At 41.3% G+C, this 17,421-nt stretch overlaps 1 protein-coding gene across 3 annotated transcripts in view; it reads right to left on the bottom strand.

Moving 5' to 3' along the window:
* The window catches only part of MAPRE2 (microtubule associated protein RP/EB family member 2), a 984,616-nt gene that overhangs the window by 28,494 nt on the left and 938,701 nt on the right, over window positions 1–17,421 (bottom strand). The window lies entirely within an intron of this gene.

The raw sequence follows: 17,421 nt of genomic DNA, 5'->3' as shown, positions 1-17,421 counted from the left end.
AAGGATTCGTCTGCTGTGGAAATAACTCTATAAAGTGCGGCTGAAATGACAGTTACATTGGACATTCCCTATGCTGGGAATGGTCACAATAGTAGCAGTGTGCTTTGTATCCTCTGTCATTTATTTCATAATTATATCTCTACTGAAAATACTTCTTTCCCATGGAAGATGCTTCTCTGTGCTGTGGGGTGCATTTAAGGCCCTGAACAGAAATCCCCTTCACCTAAAAACCCCATTTAAACATTGCCAAAAAAGAATGGCTGTGCTTTGCTTTCCCTGGCACATGGGTGGAAAGCATTTGAACATTTCACCTGAACAGCTCTGCGTTTGATTTTCTTGCATCTGAATAACAAGAAGTTATGCACAGCATTCAAAACAGCCCTGCGTTTGCTTTTCATTCAGCTGAATACCAAAAGGTTATGCATGGAATTCAAAACAGCCCTGCGTTTCCTTTTCTTTCACCTGAATACCAAAAGGTTATGAAGTACATCCGAAAATGGCCTTGTCTTACTGTTAATTCACACAAGGGGCAAGGATTTCCACATTGCAACCTGACATGGCTTTTATTTTCCCTTTTATGTGAACAGCAGCGCTCTAAACACTGCATATGAAAAACAGCTTGGCTTTTGTTATTACATGTCAAATCAAAGAACCCTGTGCAGGGGGTCTACCCCTCTGTGTCAGTGGACCAACAGAAAATGCAAACTCACTCAAAAAGGCCAAATGAAAGAATCCCATGAGCTACAGAACAGCATTTCAAACGTTTGATGATAAAAGGCTTGCACACGTGTGAAATAAAGAAAAATAGCTTTTAAAAGCCACTGTGAAAGGATAACTTTGCTCACATAGAAAATGCCAGTGAAATATGTGTGGGTGGGGTGTTGACTAAAGCCATGTACATTATGTTTCCCCCCCACAAGACTTCAATCACCTTAGAAGATGTTCAGAATACCAGAAAACCCAGTTTGTGGGCTCAGGCACAAAACCCAATTGAAAGCCTTGCCTCCTACTGGAAGTCGCACCTATAAGTAAACTATTACGCAAAGACATGTGATGTGACTGAGGGCGTCATAATTCCCTGCTCTGCCAGACTGGAAGGCAGTACCAGCAGGGAGGACAAAGAAAGCATGTGTGGTGAGAGCTTGACCAGGATGTGTGGGTTCCTCCTGCACCCACTACCAAGGACAAACTGACAAACTTCAAAGTGTGTAATAAAAATCTTTGGTCACCGGCTGAGCCAGGGGAAGACAGTTGGCTGTGGGGGATGAAGCGCCACCCTCCCATATGTGAGAGATCCTCCAAATTGACATTAAAGGATTGATTCATTTTAGGCATTTTTCGCAGCACTCAGAATAAGAAGTCATTTTGTTTTCTGCTGTTTTTCCATGTGATTTCCAGGCGGTTGTTTAGGGACTAAGTGCATGTTCCTAGGACTTTGTGGACTGAAATGGCCAGTAAAGACTAGTTTCTGGCCGATTTAAAAATTTGACAAGCATGAAATCTGATGGAAAGATGGACATTGAGATTATGAACATGCGTAACAGCTGTTATACATTTTATGAAAAGGACAAAAATCTGCCAAAGGGCCATGCTACCTCGCACGGAGTTGGTGATCGGCTTACCTAATTCCCTATGAGGAACTGAAACCGCATATCTATTTTTTATGGCGATGACTAGTATAAATATGAAGTTAGGAAACATAACTCAGTTTTGCTAAAAGGTTGACCTGAGAAACAAAGAACTGTAATAAATGCCAAACAGACAGACAGTGCTCCCTTACCTTGAACCAATGATGCCAGCGGGCTGAGAGAGGAATGGTAGGCTGTCCTATCCCAGGGTAGGAGTAATTCTAGAGTACTCCCCTTAGATTGTAAAATGAATGATGTCATTTGGGCTATATAGGGGGGGCTGTACTAGACAGAAGAAAGCAGACACACAAGAATCCAGGGAGACAGGAAAAGGAGGATGGAGAAGAGGCAGCTGAACCATCCCAAGGAGAGTGCAGAGACCAGACCCCTTGCCTAGCAGTACAGAGTGCCCTGAGATCCAGCTGGCTGTCCAGAATCCTATCCAGGAGAGTACAGAGACCAGACCCCTTGCCTAGCAGTCCAGAGTGTCCTGAGATACAGCTGGTTTTCCAGAATCCTAAACTCAGGCTTACTATGTAAGTAGCAAATAACCCCAGCCCTAAAGTGCATAATCTTTTCCTTTTTGCAACATAACCCCATTGAAAATCCCACTGAAAGTCCCAAATTGCCTTTCCATAGGAGAATCTGTATTAGCCTGTGTATGTTAGCGTATTCCTTTGATAAATCTCTCAGTTGTCTGTACAAGTCCTTAGTATCATTTTGAAATAAATCAAATAACTCCCCATTGAAATTCACATTCAAAATTGTTGCCATTTGAAATCAACAATCTTGTTGAGTGTTTTTATTAACTATAGTCATTAAAGTATAGCCTCAACAGAATAGGTCTCTGTTAACTGAAAATCGAATTTGCCCATGTATTGTGTGCATTACCCCACAAACTCCTAATTTGCTCTGTCCTACTGAAAACCCCAAACTGTAGTCCCATTGAGAGCAATCCCTTTTGCCTAGAATCCTAAATGTTATGTGCCTCTGTCCTCGTCTTTGAAAACCGATTTTCGATTTTTAAAGCTAAACCCTTTCCTTAGCTACCTGTCATTGTAAATCCTGTGCAAAACGAATTTTGATTTGCCGTTTGTATTTTTTTTCTTTTGCATTTTCTTTCTCCCCAAAATCGATTTCCTTATCTCATTTTACGTTGTTCTGTGTACTGATTAGTAGTCTCTATCTCCTCAAGTGTGGCAACACAAATTTCCTTTATTCTGTCCCCTAGCAGTTGTGAGTAGCCCTGCAAATAATAAGCAAAATCCGATTCTGCTGTTTTGCTCCAAAAACGGGTTTCCATTTTCTTTTCTGACCTCCCATCTTGGGTTGGTGGGCTTTATTTCAAATCCGATTTTTGTCTCTCTATCCTTCATCTTTGCCAATGCCTACCATTCAAAGGAATTAAGTTAGCTGATGTTTGAGGGATAGTGTTGCAGGGGGGAGTGATAAACCTTGATGCTATCACTTGATTGAAAACTGTTCTTTTTCCTGTTTTGCCATTAAAGATCCGTTTAAACGGTTATAGGATATCTGAAACTAATAATTCTGAAGGAATCATTGCATTTGTGTTGCCACATAGTACTGGCTGTTGTAATTTGAATATTTTTTCCTTTTTCATTAAATAATAAATTAATAAATATCCTATCGATACACACCGGCCTGGTTCCTAGTACATTGTGACACAAGGTGTTTGTGAAGGTTGGTGCGAGACGGGTTGGGGACCTACTCAAATAAAAGAACCTGTGGTTTATTAAAAATAAAAGCGCTTTATTGTACACCACATTCATTGTCGGGGAAGGAGTTCCAGGCTGGAGTGTGCCGAGTAATAAAACTGTGACAGTTTTAAGCAGCCCTCACCAGTAATGCACCATGATTGCCTCCCTGTGCAAGCAGCCCTCACCAGGAATGCGCTACGATTGTCTCCCTTTGCAAGCTGCCCTCACCAGGAATGCCCTACGATTGTCTCCCTGTGCAAGCAGCGCTCACCTGTGAAATGCCAGGGAGGCATCCTAAGGGTGCCTGCACGATCTTAATATTATGCAAAATGTTGTTGTTTAGATTTACTTTGCGTATATAAGCAGATGCCATTTTTGCAGCCAGAATCGAAACATGGGACCTGCACGGACATGCTGTATTTGTTCTAAAATTGTTGCTCATATGTTTATTCCAAGACAGAATGTGGCATGCAATGCCACGAGACTACGCTTGGCACTGTGGTTCACGTGCTATCACAAACGGGTCAGAGCAGGCCTCTGACCCCCGCCCAGCCAACCACGAGATGTAGCCCCTACAACTGTCCATAGTCCCAAGAACCCTGAATTCCAAGATACCAGTTGACCCCAGACCATCGACCATAAACCAATCAGCCATAAAAGATCTAAGACAATGGTCACCCTACCTTTATTTCACAATGACATGATTTGTAATGCAAGGTACAAGGAGGGATACATTATAGTTCAAAAGCGAGGGTGGAAGCCTTGGAAGACGAAACATGCAGATGAGATGAGTGAAATGTGTGTGGGTCAGATTGACCCCGAGACTCCGCCTGTACCAGCCTATGCTCATGCAAGGTGCTCTGTATAATGACAGAGTTGTATTGTTAGAAATTATATCTAATTGGTCCTTCAACCTTGGTTCCCTGGAGAATATGAGCCCAGACGACCCCACATGATGGAAGATGGATGGGCGGGGCTGGGACCAATGGCCTGGCATCCCCTATGGAGTAGGCCGACCATTTATAGGGTTGCACCAACCAGCTGCGTGGGTTTTCACTGTATATGAACGAAGCTGTGCCTCTTTTAAGTGACTGCTTGCACCCTTTTTGCTAAGAACGTTTCTTGGCAGCAGTGTTCTTTGCAGGCACACCTATTTTTGTAGGAATAAAACTTGTTATCCTTGCAAGAATTTTTTGGGCCTTTTTCCCTAGCGGGTTGCATTCTTTTCTGGTGTGAGTGTTTAGGGGCATGCCTTCACCGTGAGCAAGGTCATCACTGTCAAGAGAGCCCGGCCCGGGTAATGTGAGCTGTATAAGTGCACTCACTCAATCACTATCAAATGTTTTGCCAAATAAAAAGAGATCATAAATAAAATATTATGGTGAGTCATCAGTCAGCTGTGATGCAGCAGACAATATTTCCAGAGGCCATTAAACATCCACTGTCCTTGCCAATGTTCCCTCTACTAGATTTTCACTAAGTGCGAGAATGGTAGGCGTGTGTGCGCACATTCATTTCCACGTGCGCAACTGACTAACGAGGTAAGCCACTTTGTGTGCGTGCGTATTTAGTAAGCTATCGGGTTTGGAAGGGAATTTCCCCTTCCTAACCTCTGCAATGCTTTACAAATCAGTGTAAAAGGTGCATTTTAAAGCACCTTTACCTAAAATCAAGGCTAAAAAAACAAATATTGTATATGCGATTATAAAGAGAGCTCATGAACCAGTCCAAGACTAAGATCTGCCACAGTACCTAGCAAAAGTACTCCTGTGCAGAAATAAATGTGTATGAACAAAAAAAGCATTGCATCCTCAGTATAAACAATTGGTTTAGTTGTAGCTATTCACTTGCCGGCACTGCCCCGAGAAAATGCTGCAAATTATTTATGCCATTGGTAAAAACACTATTACAAAAAACAAGTATCTATTATAACTGATCGGACTGGCAAAACATTCAGACAGGATACATTATTTGCAGAGGGAATAATGGCAACTAAAAGGATTGTGCCAGAAGACATGCCAGTAGGAGTTTATGTGCCACTTTAATAAAGGGATTCAGGGGCCTTACCGGAATGGGAGTTCTTGTCCCCAAGAGGGGAGTCACTCCCAGTGAGGTCCCACTTGCTCAGGACCCTAGTGGAGGTCTTGCTGAGTGGGTTCACTTCCCTAGCCACAAAGGGGCTGTCTCCCATCTGGGGAGAAGGGACGAATAGTCCAGATTCATCACAATACCCATAATTCCTTGCAGACCAAGTAAATGATATTGCAATGTTGTTTTCCACCTATGGGGTAATGTAAACAATGCTAAAGTAAGAGGCGCTAAGCATGACATTTGCCCACTCAAAATCCCTAGAATGCAAATTAATATTTGAATTTTATAATGCACTAGCAAATGTTCTATAGACAGAGATAAGACTCATCAATTGTTGAAAATCAATGATCTTGTAGGTAACTATTCCGATTCGCTTATCTCTTGATATGCTTTGCACACTGAATTAAACTGCACTTGGAATGAATGCGTGTGGCTGGCTGACATACCGCAGAGCAGACGTAGGGGTTAGGTAGGGGGCAGGCGATATTTGGTGTGCTGCTGAATTCTGGGACCTTCTGCGCTCTCTCCCCACCTGTTGTCTCACCCTGGAGAGGTGCAGTGCAAATATCTTGGAAACCGTGCATCCAAGGGCCTTGACACAGTGAGTTTTGTTCCTTCTGTCGAGACCGGTCCTTCTACGACCACATTGATGTTTTGCCGATTTCAGGCAACAGTCTCATGTATGAATGTGCTGAAATCCACAGAAAGGGGTGGGGTGTCCAAATGTCATATAGCCAGTAATGTCCAAAGGGTTCTAACAGGTAACTATGTAAAATGTGGTGAATATTGGTGACACGGTGTGTTATTGTATAAGGAAAAACGCTTCGCCAAGCTACAAATGTTGATTTTTATTAGTTTAGATGAAAGTTGCAAACGTTCCGCTTCAAACTGCTTGTGTGACATTTGTACAAAGTATAGCAATGAGGTTACACAACCAAGTAGCCTGCTTCCTTATAGTAGGTAGCTGATATTTGAGCTGACAAATGGGTCCCATAGTGTGGGTGTCGCTTTTGCTAAAGCCCCATAAGTAACATAATTTCTGGTGCTTGAACAGTATTCATATTAGAACAAACAAAAGAAGTGGACGTAGGTACCAGTCTTGTAATCATTCACAGAGATAGGCAGTTTCAAGGTTGTCCAGTAATATCTAAATGTTGCCTGTGGTCGAAGTTAGGGTCACAAGGTATAAGTGTTGTAGAGCCCAGTAAAGGAGTCATGGGTGGAGAGGGAACATTATGTGTGTTACGTATGCAGGCATATCTAAGTTAGATCTTCTGTTCACAGAGCTGCCGATTTTCATATTCGTTTTTAACCTCTTGAGCGTGTATTCTGTTTTTAGGGTTTTTAAGGTTATGCTGGCATAGTTGGGTAATGCAAATAGGCTAGACCAGAATAGCAACACTAGTTAGTATAATATAGCTTCATTAAGAGAAAGCAAATACCAGGTAAATGCTGTGGCTTGTGCCTTATCAATTCTTGAGAAGGTGGGAATTGTCTGTGTGCTCTGCTAAAATTCCTCTGAGCGGCATCCAGTAGTAAACTGGGAAAGCGCACATGTGCACTGCTTCGAGGAAACACCTCCTAGGTCCAGCCTTTGACTGGACCCTTTAGCTCAACCGGTGATCCACAAGGTCGCACATAAGAAGAGGCCATGTGGCACCAGCTGGATCCAGCAGCATTCTCTTGAGGCACACGGGCAGTGGCTAGCTACACTTGATCCACTGCACAAGGCTGTAACCAGACCCTCAACAGGCCCATCCATTGGCATACTTTTTCCAATAAAAAACAAAATAAATAAAGAAATTCCATTCTGTGAGGGCTTTAGTGAAACAATATACTATGTTCACAGTATTGTTCAGTGATGGGAGGACAACATGCCGCAGCCTTGACATGAAATGTACAATGGTGGCACTTGTGTGTTCAGCTCCTCATATACAACACTTGATAACAGCGTCCATACTTGGGCCTCATGATCACTGAGAAATGGTTTTACTTTTATTTTTTGGTGCAGCTACTAAGTAAATATGTAGCGGCCTAGTGGATTCGGTTCTGTCCATTTTGTAAAAGTGTTTCTTGTTGCGGACCATCACTCACACACAACCTTCAGATGTATTTAAGAGCTGGACTGCAATAATGGTGGCCACTGTCATGATGACAGACATTCTACCATGCAAATGGTTATCTTTTTTCAGTAGCGACAGGGATGCAACACAATTACACACTATGCTTTATGGCTCAAACAGCTGTGCTCAAAGGTGGTCAGCGTTTCTAGTTCCCAGGTGGGACGGGAGCAGAGCTTCAGAAGAGCAGCACCTCTTACTAAGGGTGCTCGAAGACAAAGACTAAAAAACAAACAGGAGTGCACTGGTGGACGCAAAAAGGCAGCACCAAGACACTGTGATTATGGAAGATGCCCACCAGGTTCGATGGCCATAGGGGGATCTGCACGTCAGCAGATAAGTCAATTAAGTTCTAACTGCATCATGACATTTTCAGTGACAAAAGTAACGATATAATAGGGGAGCTTTTAACAACATGTAGTCCCACGTATGCACCAAGAGTATTTCTTTACACCAACTTCCAGTTAGAATGTAAAATAAAAGGAAAAGAGCATCCGTTGTCAAGAAGAGGTGGGGGCAATCCTTCACAAGTGGGGCCAACACATGGGCTCCTTCGCCTGTCCCTCTATGGGTGTTGGTCGCCTAGGGAGGCGCAAACAGGGCAAATGTACAGGTTTAGGGCGATGATAGCCTCAACCAGTTCCCCAGACTATGAACACCACTCCCAAATATGTGGGTTAGGTTTCAAGAACCGGCTGTTCAGTGTTTATACTTAGTATTTAATGAATGTATAGTGATTCGACTATGAGATAGTAGGTGTTTGGCAATTACTATGCCTTTCACGCCCCGGAAGGGGGGAGGACATAGCCAGTAACGGCACGCCAGCCCGAGCCAGGGTATGCACGAGCAAAGTGAGGGCCTCGGCCAGGGCTGTGGCCAGTTACTGGCCCTGTCCGACCCTCTCTGCCACCAATGGGGTGTGAAAGCCATTAGCACCCCAGGGTTTATCTAGGGTGCAAATGGTTTATTTTTCCCTTAGGGAGATTTGCACAGTTTATGCAGCCAATCTATTGAGGGGTGGGGGGAAAATAAAACAATAAAATATGAAAAAAGATGGCCACCCCCATAGGGAACAGGGGCTAAATCCCTTTTTGATTTCTATGGCGGCGGCCATGATTGGAAGGAATGCAGCAAATGTAGCTCGAAGCTCTGGTCTCACAAGTAAGTTGGGAGGGAGGGCCTTGGTTGGTTTTGGGGAGGTGATAGGGAGAGAGCTCCCTAATTCCTCCCCACATAAAAAATAAATGGCCCTCTGGTGGCTGGAACAGCAGGCGAAGAATGTATATTCTCGCCCGCTCTTCCAGCCACTTTATTGGCTAATGGCCCTTCCCCGGGTGTGAATACTTAATTGCATGCGGATTTCTGTATTCCTCGATTGAGTAATTGTTTGCATTGTCCATCTTTTCAGAACATAGCCACTAGCACAGAGTCATTGCACATTTGGTGACTTTGGGTTAATTAGACCGGGCCCACAGTTTTGGATTGTTTTAAGACAAACATATGGTTATGATGAAAGTGATTAACTGCTGTTTCCCTTGTATCATAAATGTGATCTAATGACAGCGCACATTGCTGAATTGGTAACTATGGGCCTCATTGCAGGTCTGGCGGTAACCCTGCCGGTGCTGCCGGAGGATTGCCGCCGGGCTTAATATTTACCGGCGCCTGGCTTGCCGGAATCACTGGGGGATCATGACCCCAGCGATCGGGGAAGTCAGGTGCCGGTAAATTGTTAATCCCCATTCCCATTTGCGTGCCATAGGACTCAATGGGAATGGAGATCACGAAAGCACCGGCACCGTTAATAACGGTACCAGTGCTTCCATGAAAGTCTGCGGGCGGGTGCCGTCCTGCCCGCCAGGTTTGATCCTAGTGGGCAGGATGGCACCCACCGCAGACGCGTAGTGTGCCGGTCCGGTAAACAACGTTGTTAACGGACCAGCACACTTGTAATGAGGCCCTATATTTTTTTCCTTTTGTTGTTTTTCTAAAATGTTTCTATTTATGAGCAACTGCTTTTTAAATTGTTTCCAGTCTGAACTTCAACTGTATCATGCAGAAATGTAACTGAACTGTATTTTATTGGACACGTGTTTTAACGGATCGAATAATCTTTCTATTACTGGTTCCTTGTGAATTTTAAGAGTTCACACGCTTTTTTTTAAACTATTTTGAGCAACGCAGCAGCAATGATCAGAATTTCCTGAGTCTCTGCCAGCAGCGTCTTTGGCAGCAGTGTGATATGCCCTAGGAACCGAGGCTGCTGTGCCGTCTCCTCTTGGCGTGTGCTGCTGTGTGTGTGCTCTCAGCTAAACAGCAACAAGCACGCCAGGTTATACAGTGGGGAAAAGGATATTCATTGCAACTCTACAGAACCTTTGGGGTTCTTTCATTCATATTTGAATTTATGAAGCCTTCATTTTATCTTATCAGCGGAAATGTCTCCTAGCAAGTAACCTTTGCTAAAAACTTTGGAAAGCTTTGATGAAAAATTGCATATGAAGACAATTACCTCCAGCTTTCTGGAAACTAGCAATTTATAGAATAGGTCAACACTCTGCAAGTGCTGTTCTGGCTATTTAATAAATCTGTGTCTTTATCTAATGTTGTCTTTACTATCCACCGTCTTACGAGACTGACATTTGAAGCAAGCCTCTGCTAACTAACTTGGGAGGGTCCATTGTAACCAGCTGAGTGAACACCAGCCGCGCTAGACTTCGGACGTTGGTTGAGGATGGCTTCTGGACGTTTCCAAGATAGTGCTGATCTGTTTGACAGCAAAATCTTCACTGAGCTCAATGATAATCAGGGATTTATCAGAGATATTACGACGACACCAACAAGGGACATAATCGAAAATGGATTCAGGACTATGGAACTGTGGCTCATGCTGTTCAGTTTTAGGACACCTAAGAATGTACTTGTCAGTACTTTCACCCTTAATGAAACCATATATCCCAAAGCTCTATCAGGCACAAATATTACACACCGGGTTAAATGCAAGGTCTGCAGTGGTACAGCTGCTTTCGTGGGATACTGGGGATAGCAACAATGGGGTATGCCATGCCCGTAGGCTCAACACACAACTCGAAGTCAAGTTATATGGGTAACAACTTTTTTTTACACACAGTAGAAAATAAGGAATTCCGGTTAACAGAGTTTACAGGGTGGTGTTCACCACCAACCACAAACTGGTCAGGCTTCCCCTATAGAGTGGTTCTTAGTCCTTTTCTCTCTCTTTTAACTCTGCTTTCCTGTAGGGGAAAAAAGAGCCACTCACTCTGGGTTTTTTAGCACCCGGTACTTCTTTCTTGGCATTGAGTGATGTCTCTCCTGTCTTTCGAAAGGCTCGGCAGGATGTTGCCTCCTGCTTAGCCGCTTTTAATACCTATTATTAATATCGTGGGTCGTATGAACAAGGTTCAGGCATCAGGCTCTTACGAATGCATTGAACCCAGGGGTTCTCAGGCTTAACCTTCTGTGCAATCTGTCTGAGCTTTCAATGGGTGCTGCTCCTCCACTTCCTTCGAAACCTATTAAGGATATTGCGCCTTAACCAGGCAATTATATTAACATTCCTCTTTATGGGTACCTCTTACTCTTGTTGAGGCTATAAGTATTGTTGATTTTCTCAGCTCTCCTTTTTTCCAGTAGCGAGAGCGTTGCCTGGAGAACCAGTACGTTGTTTACTATCATTTATTCTCATATATGATCTTTACGTTGTTTTTGAATCTTGCTGTGCACCAACATTTTACTTAGTGATTTTTTTCACAGGTTACTTGGACCTTTCGGTAGCACACTCCCCAGTACTCATTTAATTTAGATTTATTGGCAGACTTTACATTGAGATCTTCACCTAGAATGTCATTTTCTATAATTGAATCTCTAACTACCAATAGAGCAGAAACCTTGCGCTTCTCAGAGGAAAAAGCATCACGCATCCTTAAACTGATCGCAGCTACAGAGAAAGAGAGCACACAAAGCACTAAAAATCCAGAAGATTTAATTAAACAACTGGAGAGGGTGATTAAACGTGAGATTAATCAAAAACCCCATACCAGCACTTTGTCTCATTATTATAAATCTCAAAGAATTCCTAAGGGTTTATGAGTGGAACTTGAGCCTACCCTATGTAGAGAAAGTCCCGGCTTTATCAAGAAGTGGAGACAGACTCTAAACCGTTGCTCATTGGACCTTATACTTCTTACTATAGAGGAACTATCCAAGTCTTTAACCCAATTGAATGAAGAAATGGAATCTATAAAATCTAGTTTGTCTTCTTTGATGACTAAAGACCAATTATCAAACATTCTAGAGGAAGTGAATACTAAATTGGACCAATTTAAATTAGAAATTGAGAATAAAAAAAATCAGGAAATTGAGAAGAGACACCATCGATTACAAACTTGACATTCTATTCGTGGAAGGATTATTACAACAAACATAATCCACAACAATTTCAAGCAAGATCCAGAAGGACTTCAACTTCTCAAACATCATTTTCGGAAGCTTCAGGACCAGAAAAAGAAGAAGAGGCACGTCATTGGAACCAACAATCTAATCAAGAAGAAGTAAGTGAACATTTAAGAAGTGCAGCAGGCCCTAGTTCCAGTTTATCTTTTTTAGACAAGCGAAAACCAGAAGATCCAAAAAGAAAAAGTCCTGGGCGTCAAGTGAACTTATCTCAAAGGAAAACGTAGTGATTAATATTTCATCATACCAGCTAAATCCATTTGAATTAAAAACCTTACAAACGGGATTGTCCTTTGTGCCAACATATTCCAGCAGCCTTTTGAAAGAAAAGGTAGATTTTTTTTGGCTTGTGAGAAAGAGGAGACTGAAATTATTCTTTGCTACTACAGAGAGCCCACAGTCCATGGAGCCTGCTAAATATTTGGAAATCTCTCCTAAGAGTTTGTTTTTACCTCATACACAGAACCATATACTGGAAGTTTTTCACAAACAAACTTTGAGAGACTTCAAGACGTTATCCTTTAAATATAAGAATTCAAAGAATTCCTACGGGTTTACGAGTGGAACTTGAGCCTACCCTATGTAGAGAAAGTCCCGGCTTTATCAAGAAGTGGAGACAGACTCTAAACCGTTGCTCATTGGACCTTATACTTCTTACTATAGAGGAACTATCCAAGTCTTTAACCCAATTGAATGAAGAAATGGAATCTATAAAATCTAGTTTGTCTTCTTTGATGACTAAAGACCAATTATCAAACATTCTAGAGGAAGTGAATACTAAATTGGACCAATTTAAATTAGAAATTGAGAATAAAATAAATCAGGAAATTGAGAAGAGACACCATCGATTACAAACTTGACATTCTATTCGTGGAAGGATTATTACAACAAACATAATCCACAACAATTTCAAGCAAGATCCAGAAGGACTTCAACTTCTCAAACATCATTTTCAGAAGCTTCAGGACCAGAAAAAGAAGAAGAGGCACGTCATTGGAACCAACAATCTAATCAAGAAGAAGTAAGTGAACATTTAAGAAGTGCAGCAGGCCCTAGTTCCAGTTTATCTTTTTTAGACAAGCGAAAACCAGAAGATCCAAAAAGAAAAAGTCCTGGGCGTCAAGTGAACTTATCTCAAAGGAAAACGTAGTGATTAATATTTCATCATACCAGCTAAATCCATTTGAATTAAAAACCTTACAAACGGGATTGTCCTTTGTGCCAACATATTCCAGCAGCCTTTTGAAAGAAAAGGTAGATTTTTTTTGGCTTGTGAGAAAGATGAGACTGAAATTATTCTTTGCTACTACAGAGAGCCCACAGTCCATGGAGCCTGCTAAATATTTGGAAATCTCTCCTAAGAGTTTGTTTTTACCTCATACACAGAACCATATACTGGAAGTTTTTCACAAACAAACTTTGAGAGACTTCAAGACGTTATCCTTTAAATATAAGAAATCTATTTGTAATTTCTCCAAATCTGAAACTCAAGCATTGGACAAGCTATGGCAAAATAAGGACATCATATTAAAGCCAGCTGACAAGGGAGGCGCCCTTGTCATAATGGATCCTCTTAAGTATAAAGCAGAAGTGGAGCGACAGTTGAGTGATCAAGATACTTACTTAGAATTGTCTACTGACCCTACGGACCAAGTAAGAACCCTCATTAATAAATTTCTACAAGAGGCTGAATCACAAGACTGTATTTCTGAAAAAAACAAAATGTACCTGACTAAATCTCACCCGATCATGCCTGTTCTATACATCTTACCTAAAGTACACAAAAGTCTTTTGGATCCACCTGGTAGACCTATTATAGGAGCAACTGACAGTCTTCTTGAACCACTAGCCCAGTATATCGACAAAGCTGTTCAACCCTTGGCCCTTGGTTCAAAATACAACAACATACTTGAAAGATACTACAGATTTTTTATTGAGGATTCAAGATCTAGACTTTGATGAAACAACTGACATTTTGTTTATGATGGATGCATGCAGTCTGTATACTAACATTTCTTATAAGGCTGGCATGGAAGCAATGGAGTGGTTGCTACTTTCCTCCCCAAACTGAAGTGCTAATAGTTTATGTATATTAAGCTTGCTAAAAATAGTCCTGAATAACAATTTCTTTCGATTTGAAGATATATTCTCCATTGAAATCTCTGGTACATCTATGGGGGCAGCCATGGCACCCGGATACGCCAATACATGTATGGTATACCTTGAGCAAACATCTATATTGAATCAAGTGGAATATCAGATTCACTTAAGAACCTTTCTCAGATACATTGATGACATATTTGGTGTATGGAGAGGTTCTTATCAAAGTCTTTTGGAATTGTTCACATTTATGAACCAACTTGCACCGAGAATTTAATTTACCACTCAAGTTAGCAATAAACGGATTCAGTTCCTTGATGTGGAAGTATATGTCAAAGAAAAATACCTACATACTACTATTTACAACAAGCCGACTGATAGAAACAGCACCCTTTTGGCATCAAGTTTCCAACCGAACACTACCATCCAATCTATACCTTTCAGTCAATTTTTATAGTATAGAAGAATCATCTCAGAGCCAGCAGAATGTGTTCTTTAATCTAAGAACTTGCAGGAAACATTTCTTAAACGAGGGTATTCCCAAGACATTTTATCTACAGCTTTGGCCAAAGCGTCTGCAATTCCAAAATCCTAAATACTGCAGCAATCGGTCAAATTAGACACTGACCCTCTGCTGTATGTGACCACATATTATCAACAGAGCTACGAAATCAAAAACATTATGAAACGTAATTGGCAAATGCTTGAGATGGATCCTTTGTTAGCTCAATTGTTCGCTATTGAACCCACGTTTGCATATAGAAAACGTAAGTCTATCAGAAATTTTCTAGTTAAAGCAGATTACCAACCACCGTCAGTAGACATGACTGGACATAGAGGCACTTTACCGTGCAATAATTGCCAACATTGTCATAACATCATTATGTCATTTATGGGATTAAATGCCCTTGCAGCATTTTCTATGTTGGCCTCACAACTAGAAAAGTCAAGTTGAGATGGACTGAACACAAATCTAACATCTGATTGTGTTCAGTCCATTCTCCAGTTGCTCAACATTTCAGGTCGTTTAATCATACTGTTGCTCAAATGAAACTGCTCATCCTTGAGCCAATCAAACGTCCCAGGAGGGTGGGGTGACATAAATTTGTTGCTCCGTCAAAAAGAGATGGAGTAGATTGATAGACTTGACTCTCTTGAACCAAGAGGCATGAACAATGAGTTTGACTTATCGTTACATTTGAATTTAAAATGAATTTTCTCCGTTTGGTTGTCCCTCAATTCTTTATCTTCTTATTTTTAATTTTAATGTGAATTTTTAGTGAATCCTCTTTCTTACAAATTGAATTGTTTTCAATGTGTGCGTTTCTAAATATGTTGCAGTTTTTTCAAGTGTTTTTGGACATATCCAAATGAACGGCTATGGTACCTAACGGCATTTCCAGGCTATCTATTGTTTAATTTTGCTACAGGCATTCACTTGGCATGCCTTAGTGAACTTTCTTTCTAAGGATTTCTTTAGTCACTTACATCTAGACATAATTTCTGGTTTCACCATTTTTTATATTGGTTTATTTTATTTTTGTATATACACCATATGTTTTTTTGTTTCTGCTGTGCTCTACCGCAGTCAACAGTTAGCTGTGTTAATCCACTTTTTCTTTTATATTATTATTTTTCATATGTGCATTCTTTGGTGATTTTTATAAGGCGGAGAATTTTTTTATTTTATTCTGACCACTAAGATATTTGCATGCTTTAAGCTTTTGGCATGATGTCATCATCTTTTAGGGCACACCTTTTCTTTTGCAGAGTTCGGCATTATATTTTCATTTACACATTTAACATAGGCTATTATGACGTTTCTATCTGAGGGCTCATTTGGGATGGAGTGCTTTTACTGCACATGAGAGTCTAAAAACATGACGCATCCAGGTCACTGTCACGTGATATTTTGAATGTACAGATTTCCGTAATCTTTGCATTTTTTGCCAGCATCCATCCACGATTGGCTTCATGTAGTTTGTTTATATGCATGTGACAAAATACGGCGTCCAGCTGCATTCACCCAACATTCTGACGATGTGTCTCGGTACGGCATTGTTATGCCTTGAGTGTCCTCCTGATCACGTGATCGGATCGCGATCATGTGACATATCACCACAGTATTTAAATGCAATGCGGGACGGAAGGCTGTTTCAGCAGCCGCTTTCCCGTTCCCGCATTGCATTTGAGAACATTGACAGCCAGGTAAGCTTTTGCTTTTGAACACACGGGCCATAGGGCTCCTCTGGTATCTTTTCTTTATATTTTAGCTTATGATACAGTACGAACATCCGCTCACCCTTAGTTGGTATTTGTATTCACTTTTGTTTTTTTTAGACTCTGTCAATTTCAACTTCTTTTGTTGACGAATAGGACTATTGGTTGCCATTCTTTGCATAAGTAATTCTGGCCAAATTTGAAGATCTATTACTTTGGTGGAATATTTCCTTTTGCCTGCTTCAAGTGCTGGGGCAGAAGACCCGCCTTGATTGGAAGGTCAGTTGCAGCGTTTCTCTTTGGTATTGCTGTTGTTTTTCCATGCCTGTTCATTTGGAATATGCCTAATAGTAGTGTTGCATTATATACTCTCTCTTTTTTTATTTTTCTGTAGAATATTGAAGAAATGCAATCAACATTCACACCTGAAGAAGGGGCATGTTCCCCGAAACGCGTAGTGTATTAATGTGATTGTATTACGATATTATTTGCATTTTGATGCAAATGACGATAGTTATCCCCGTTTAATTCAGGTGTTTCATTTTCTTGAGAGAATCATTGTGTATTTTTGTATTTACCTATGTGCTTAAACACGTGTCTTGATATCAATGAATGATGTAATTCTTTGTATCATATGCAATTACTTTTTCCTTGAACCTAATGTGTAAATATTATGTTGAGATTTTTGTCACACTAATGTAAAAGTGTTGGAAGGGATTTTCTCCCTATCGGAGTGACCAGGTTTTATGCCTCAGTGGTTTTCTGACCTCTTACGCTTTACCATCCACTTTCTACCTTCTGATTTTCACCTCCTCTCTCTCTCTCTCTCTCTCTCTCTTTCTCTCTCTCTCTCTCTCTCTCTCTCTCTCTCTCTCTCTCCTCCATATTTATTCTCCACTCCACTCTCCTGCATATTATCTCAAGCTCAATCTTGCCTTTTATCCTCCTTCACCTTTGCATTTAACACTCTATATTTGACGCCCCTTCAATTCTGCTTATAACTCTCCCCTCTTCCTTCACCTCCACTTCTGTCTCTCTGACCTTTTCCCCCATTTCACTTCTCCATGACTC

The sequence above is a fragment of the Ambystoma mexicanum genome, chromosome 5q (genome assembly GCF_040938575.1).
Source record: "Ambystoma mexicanum isolate Mex_15411 chromosome 5q, UKY_AmexF1_1, whole genome shotgun sequence".
NCBI classification, from domain to species: Eukaryota; Metazoa; Chordata; class Amphibia; order Caudata; family Ambystomatidae; genus Ambystoma; species Ambystoma mexicanum.
Note: the sequence above shows the minus strand (reverse complement) of the source record. Positions and strands in the feature narration are given on the sequence as shown.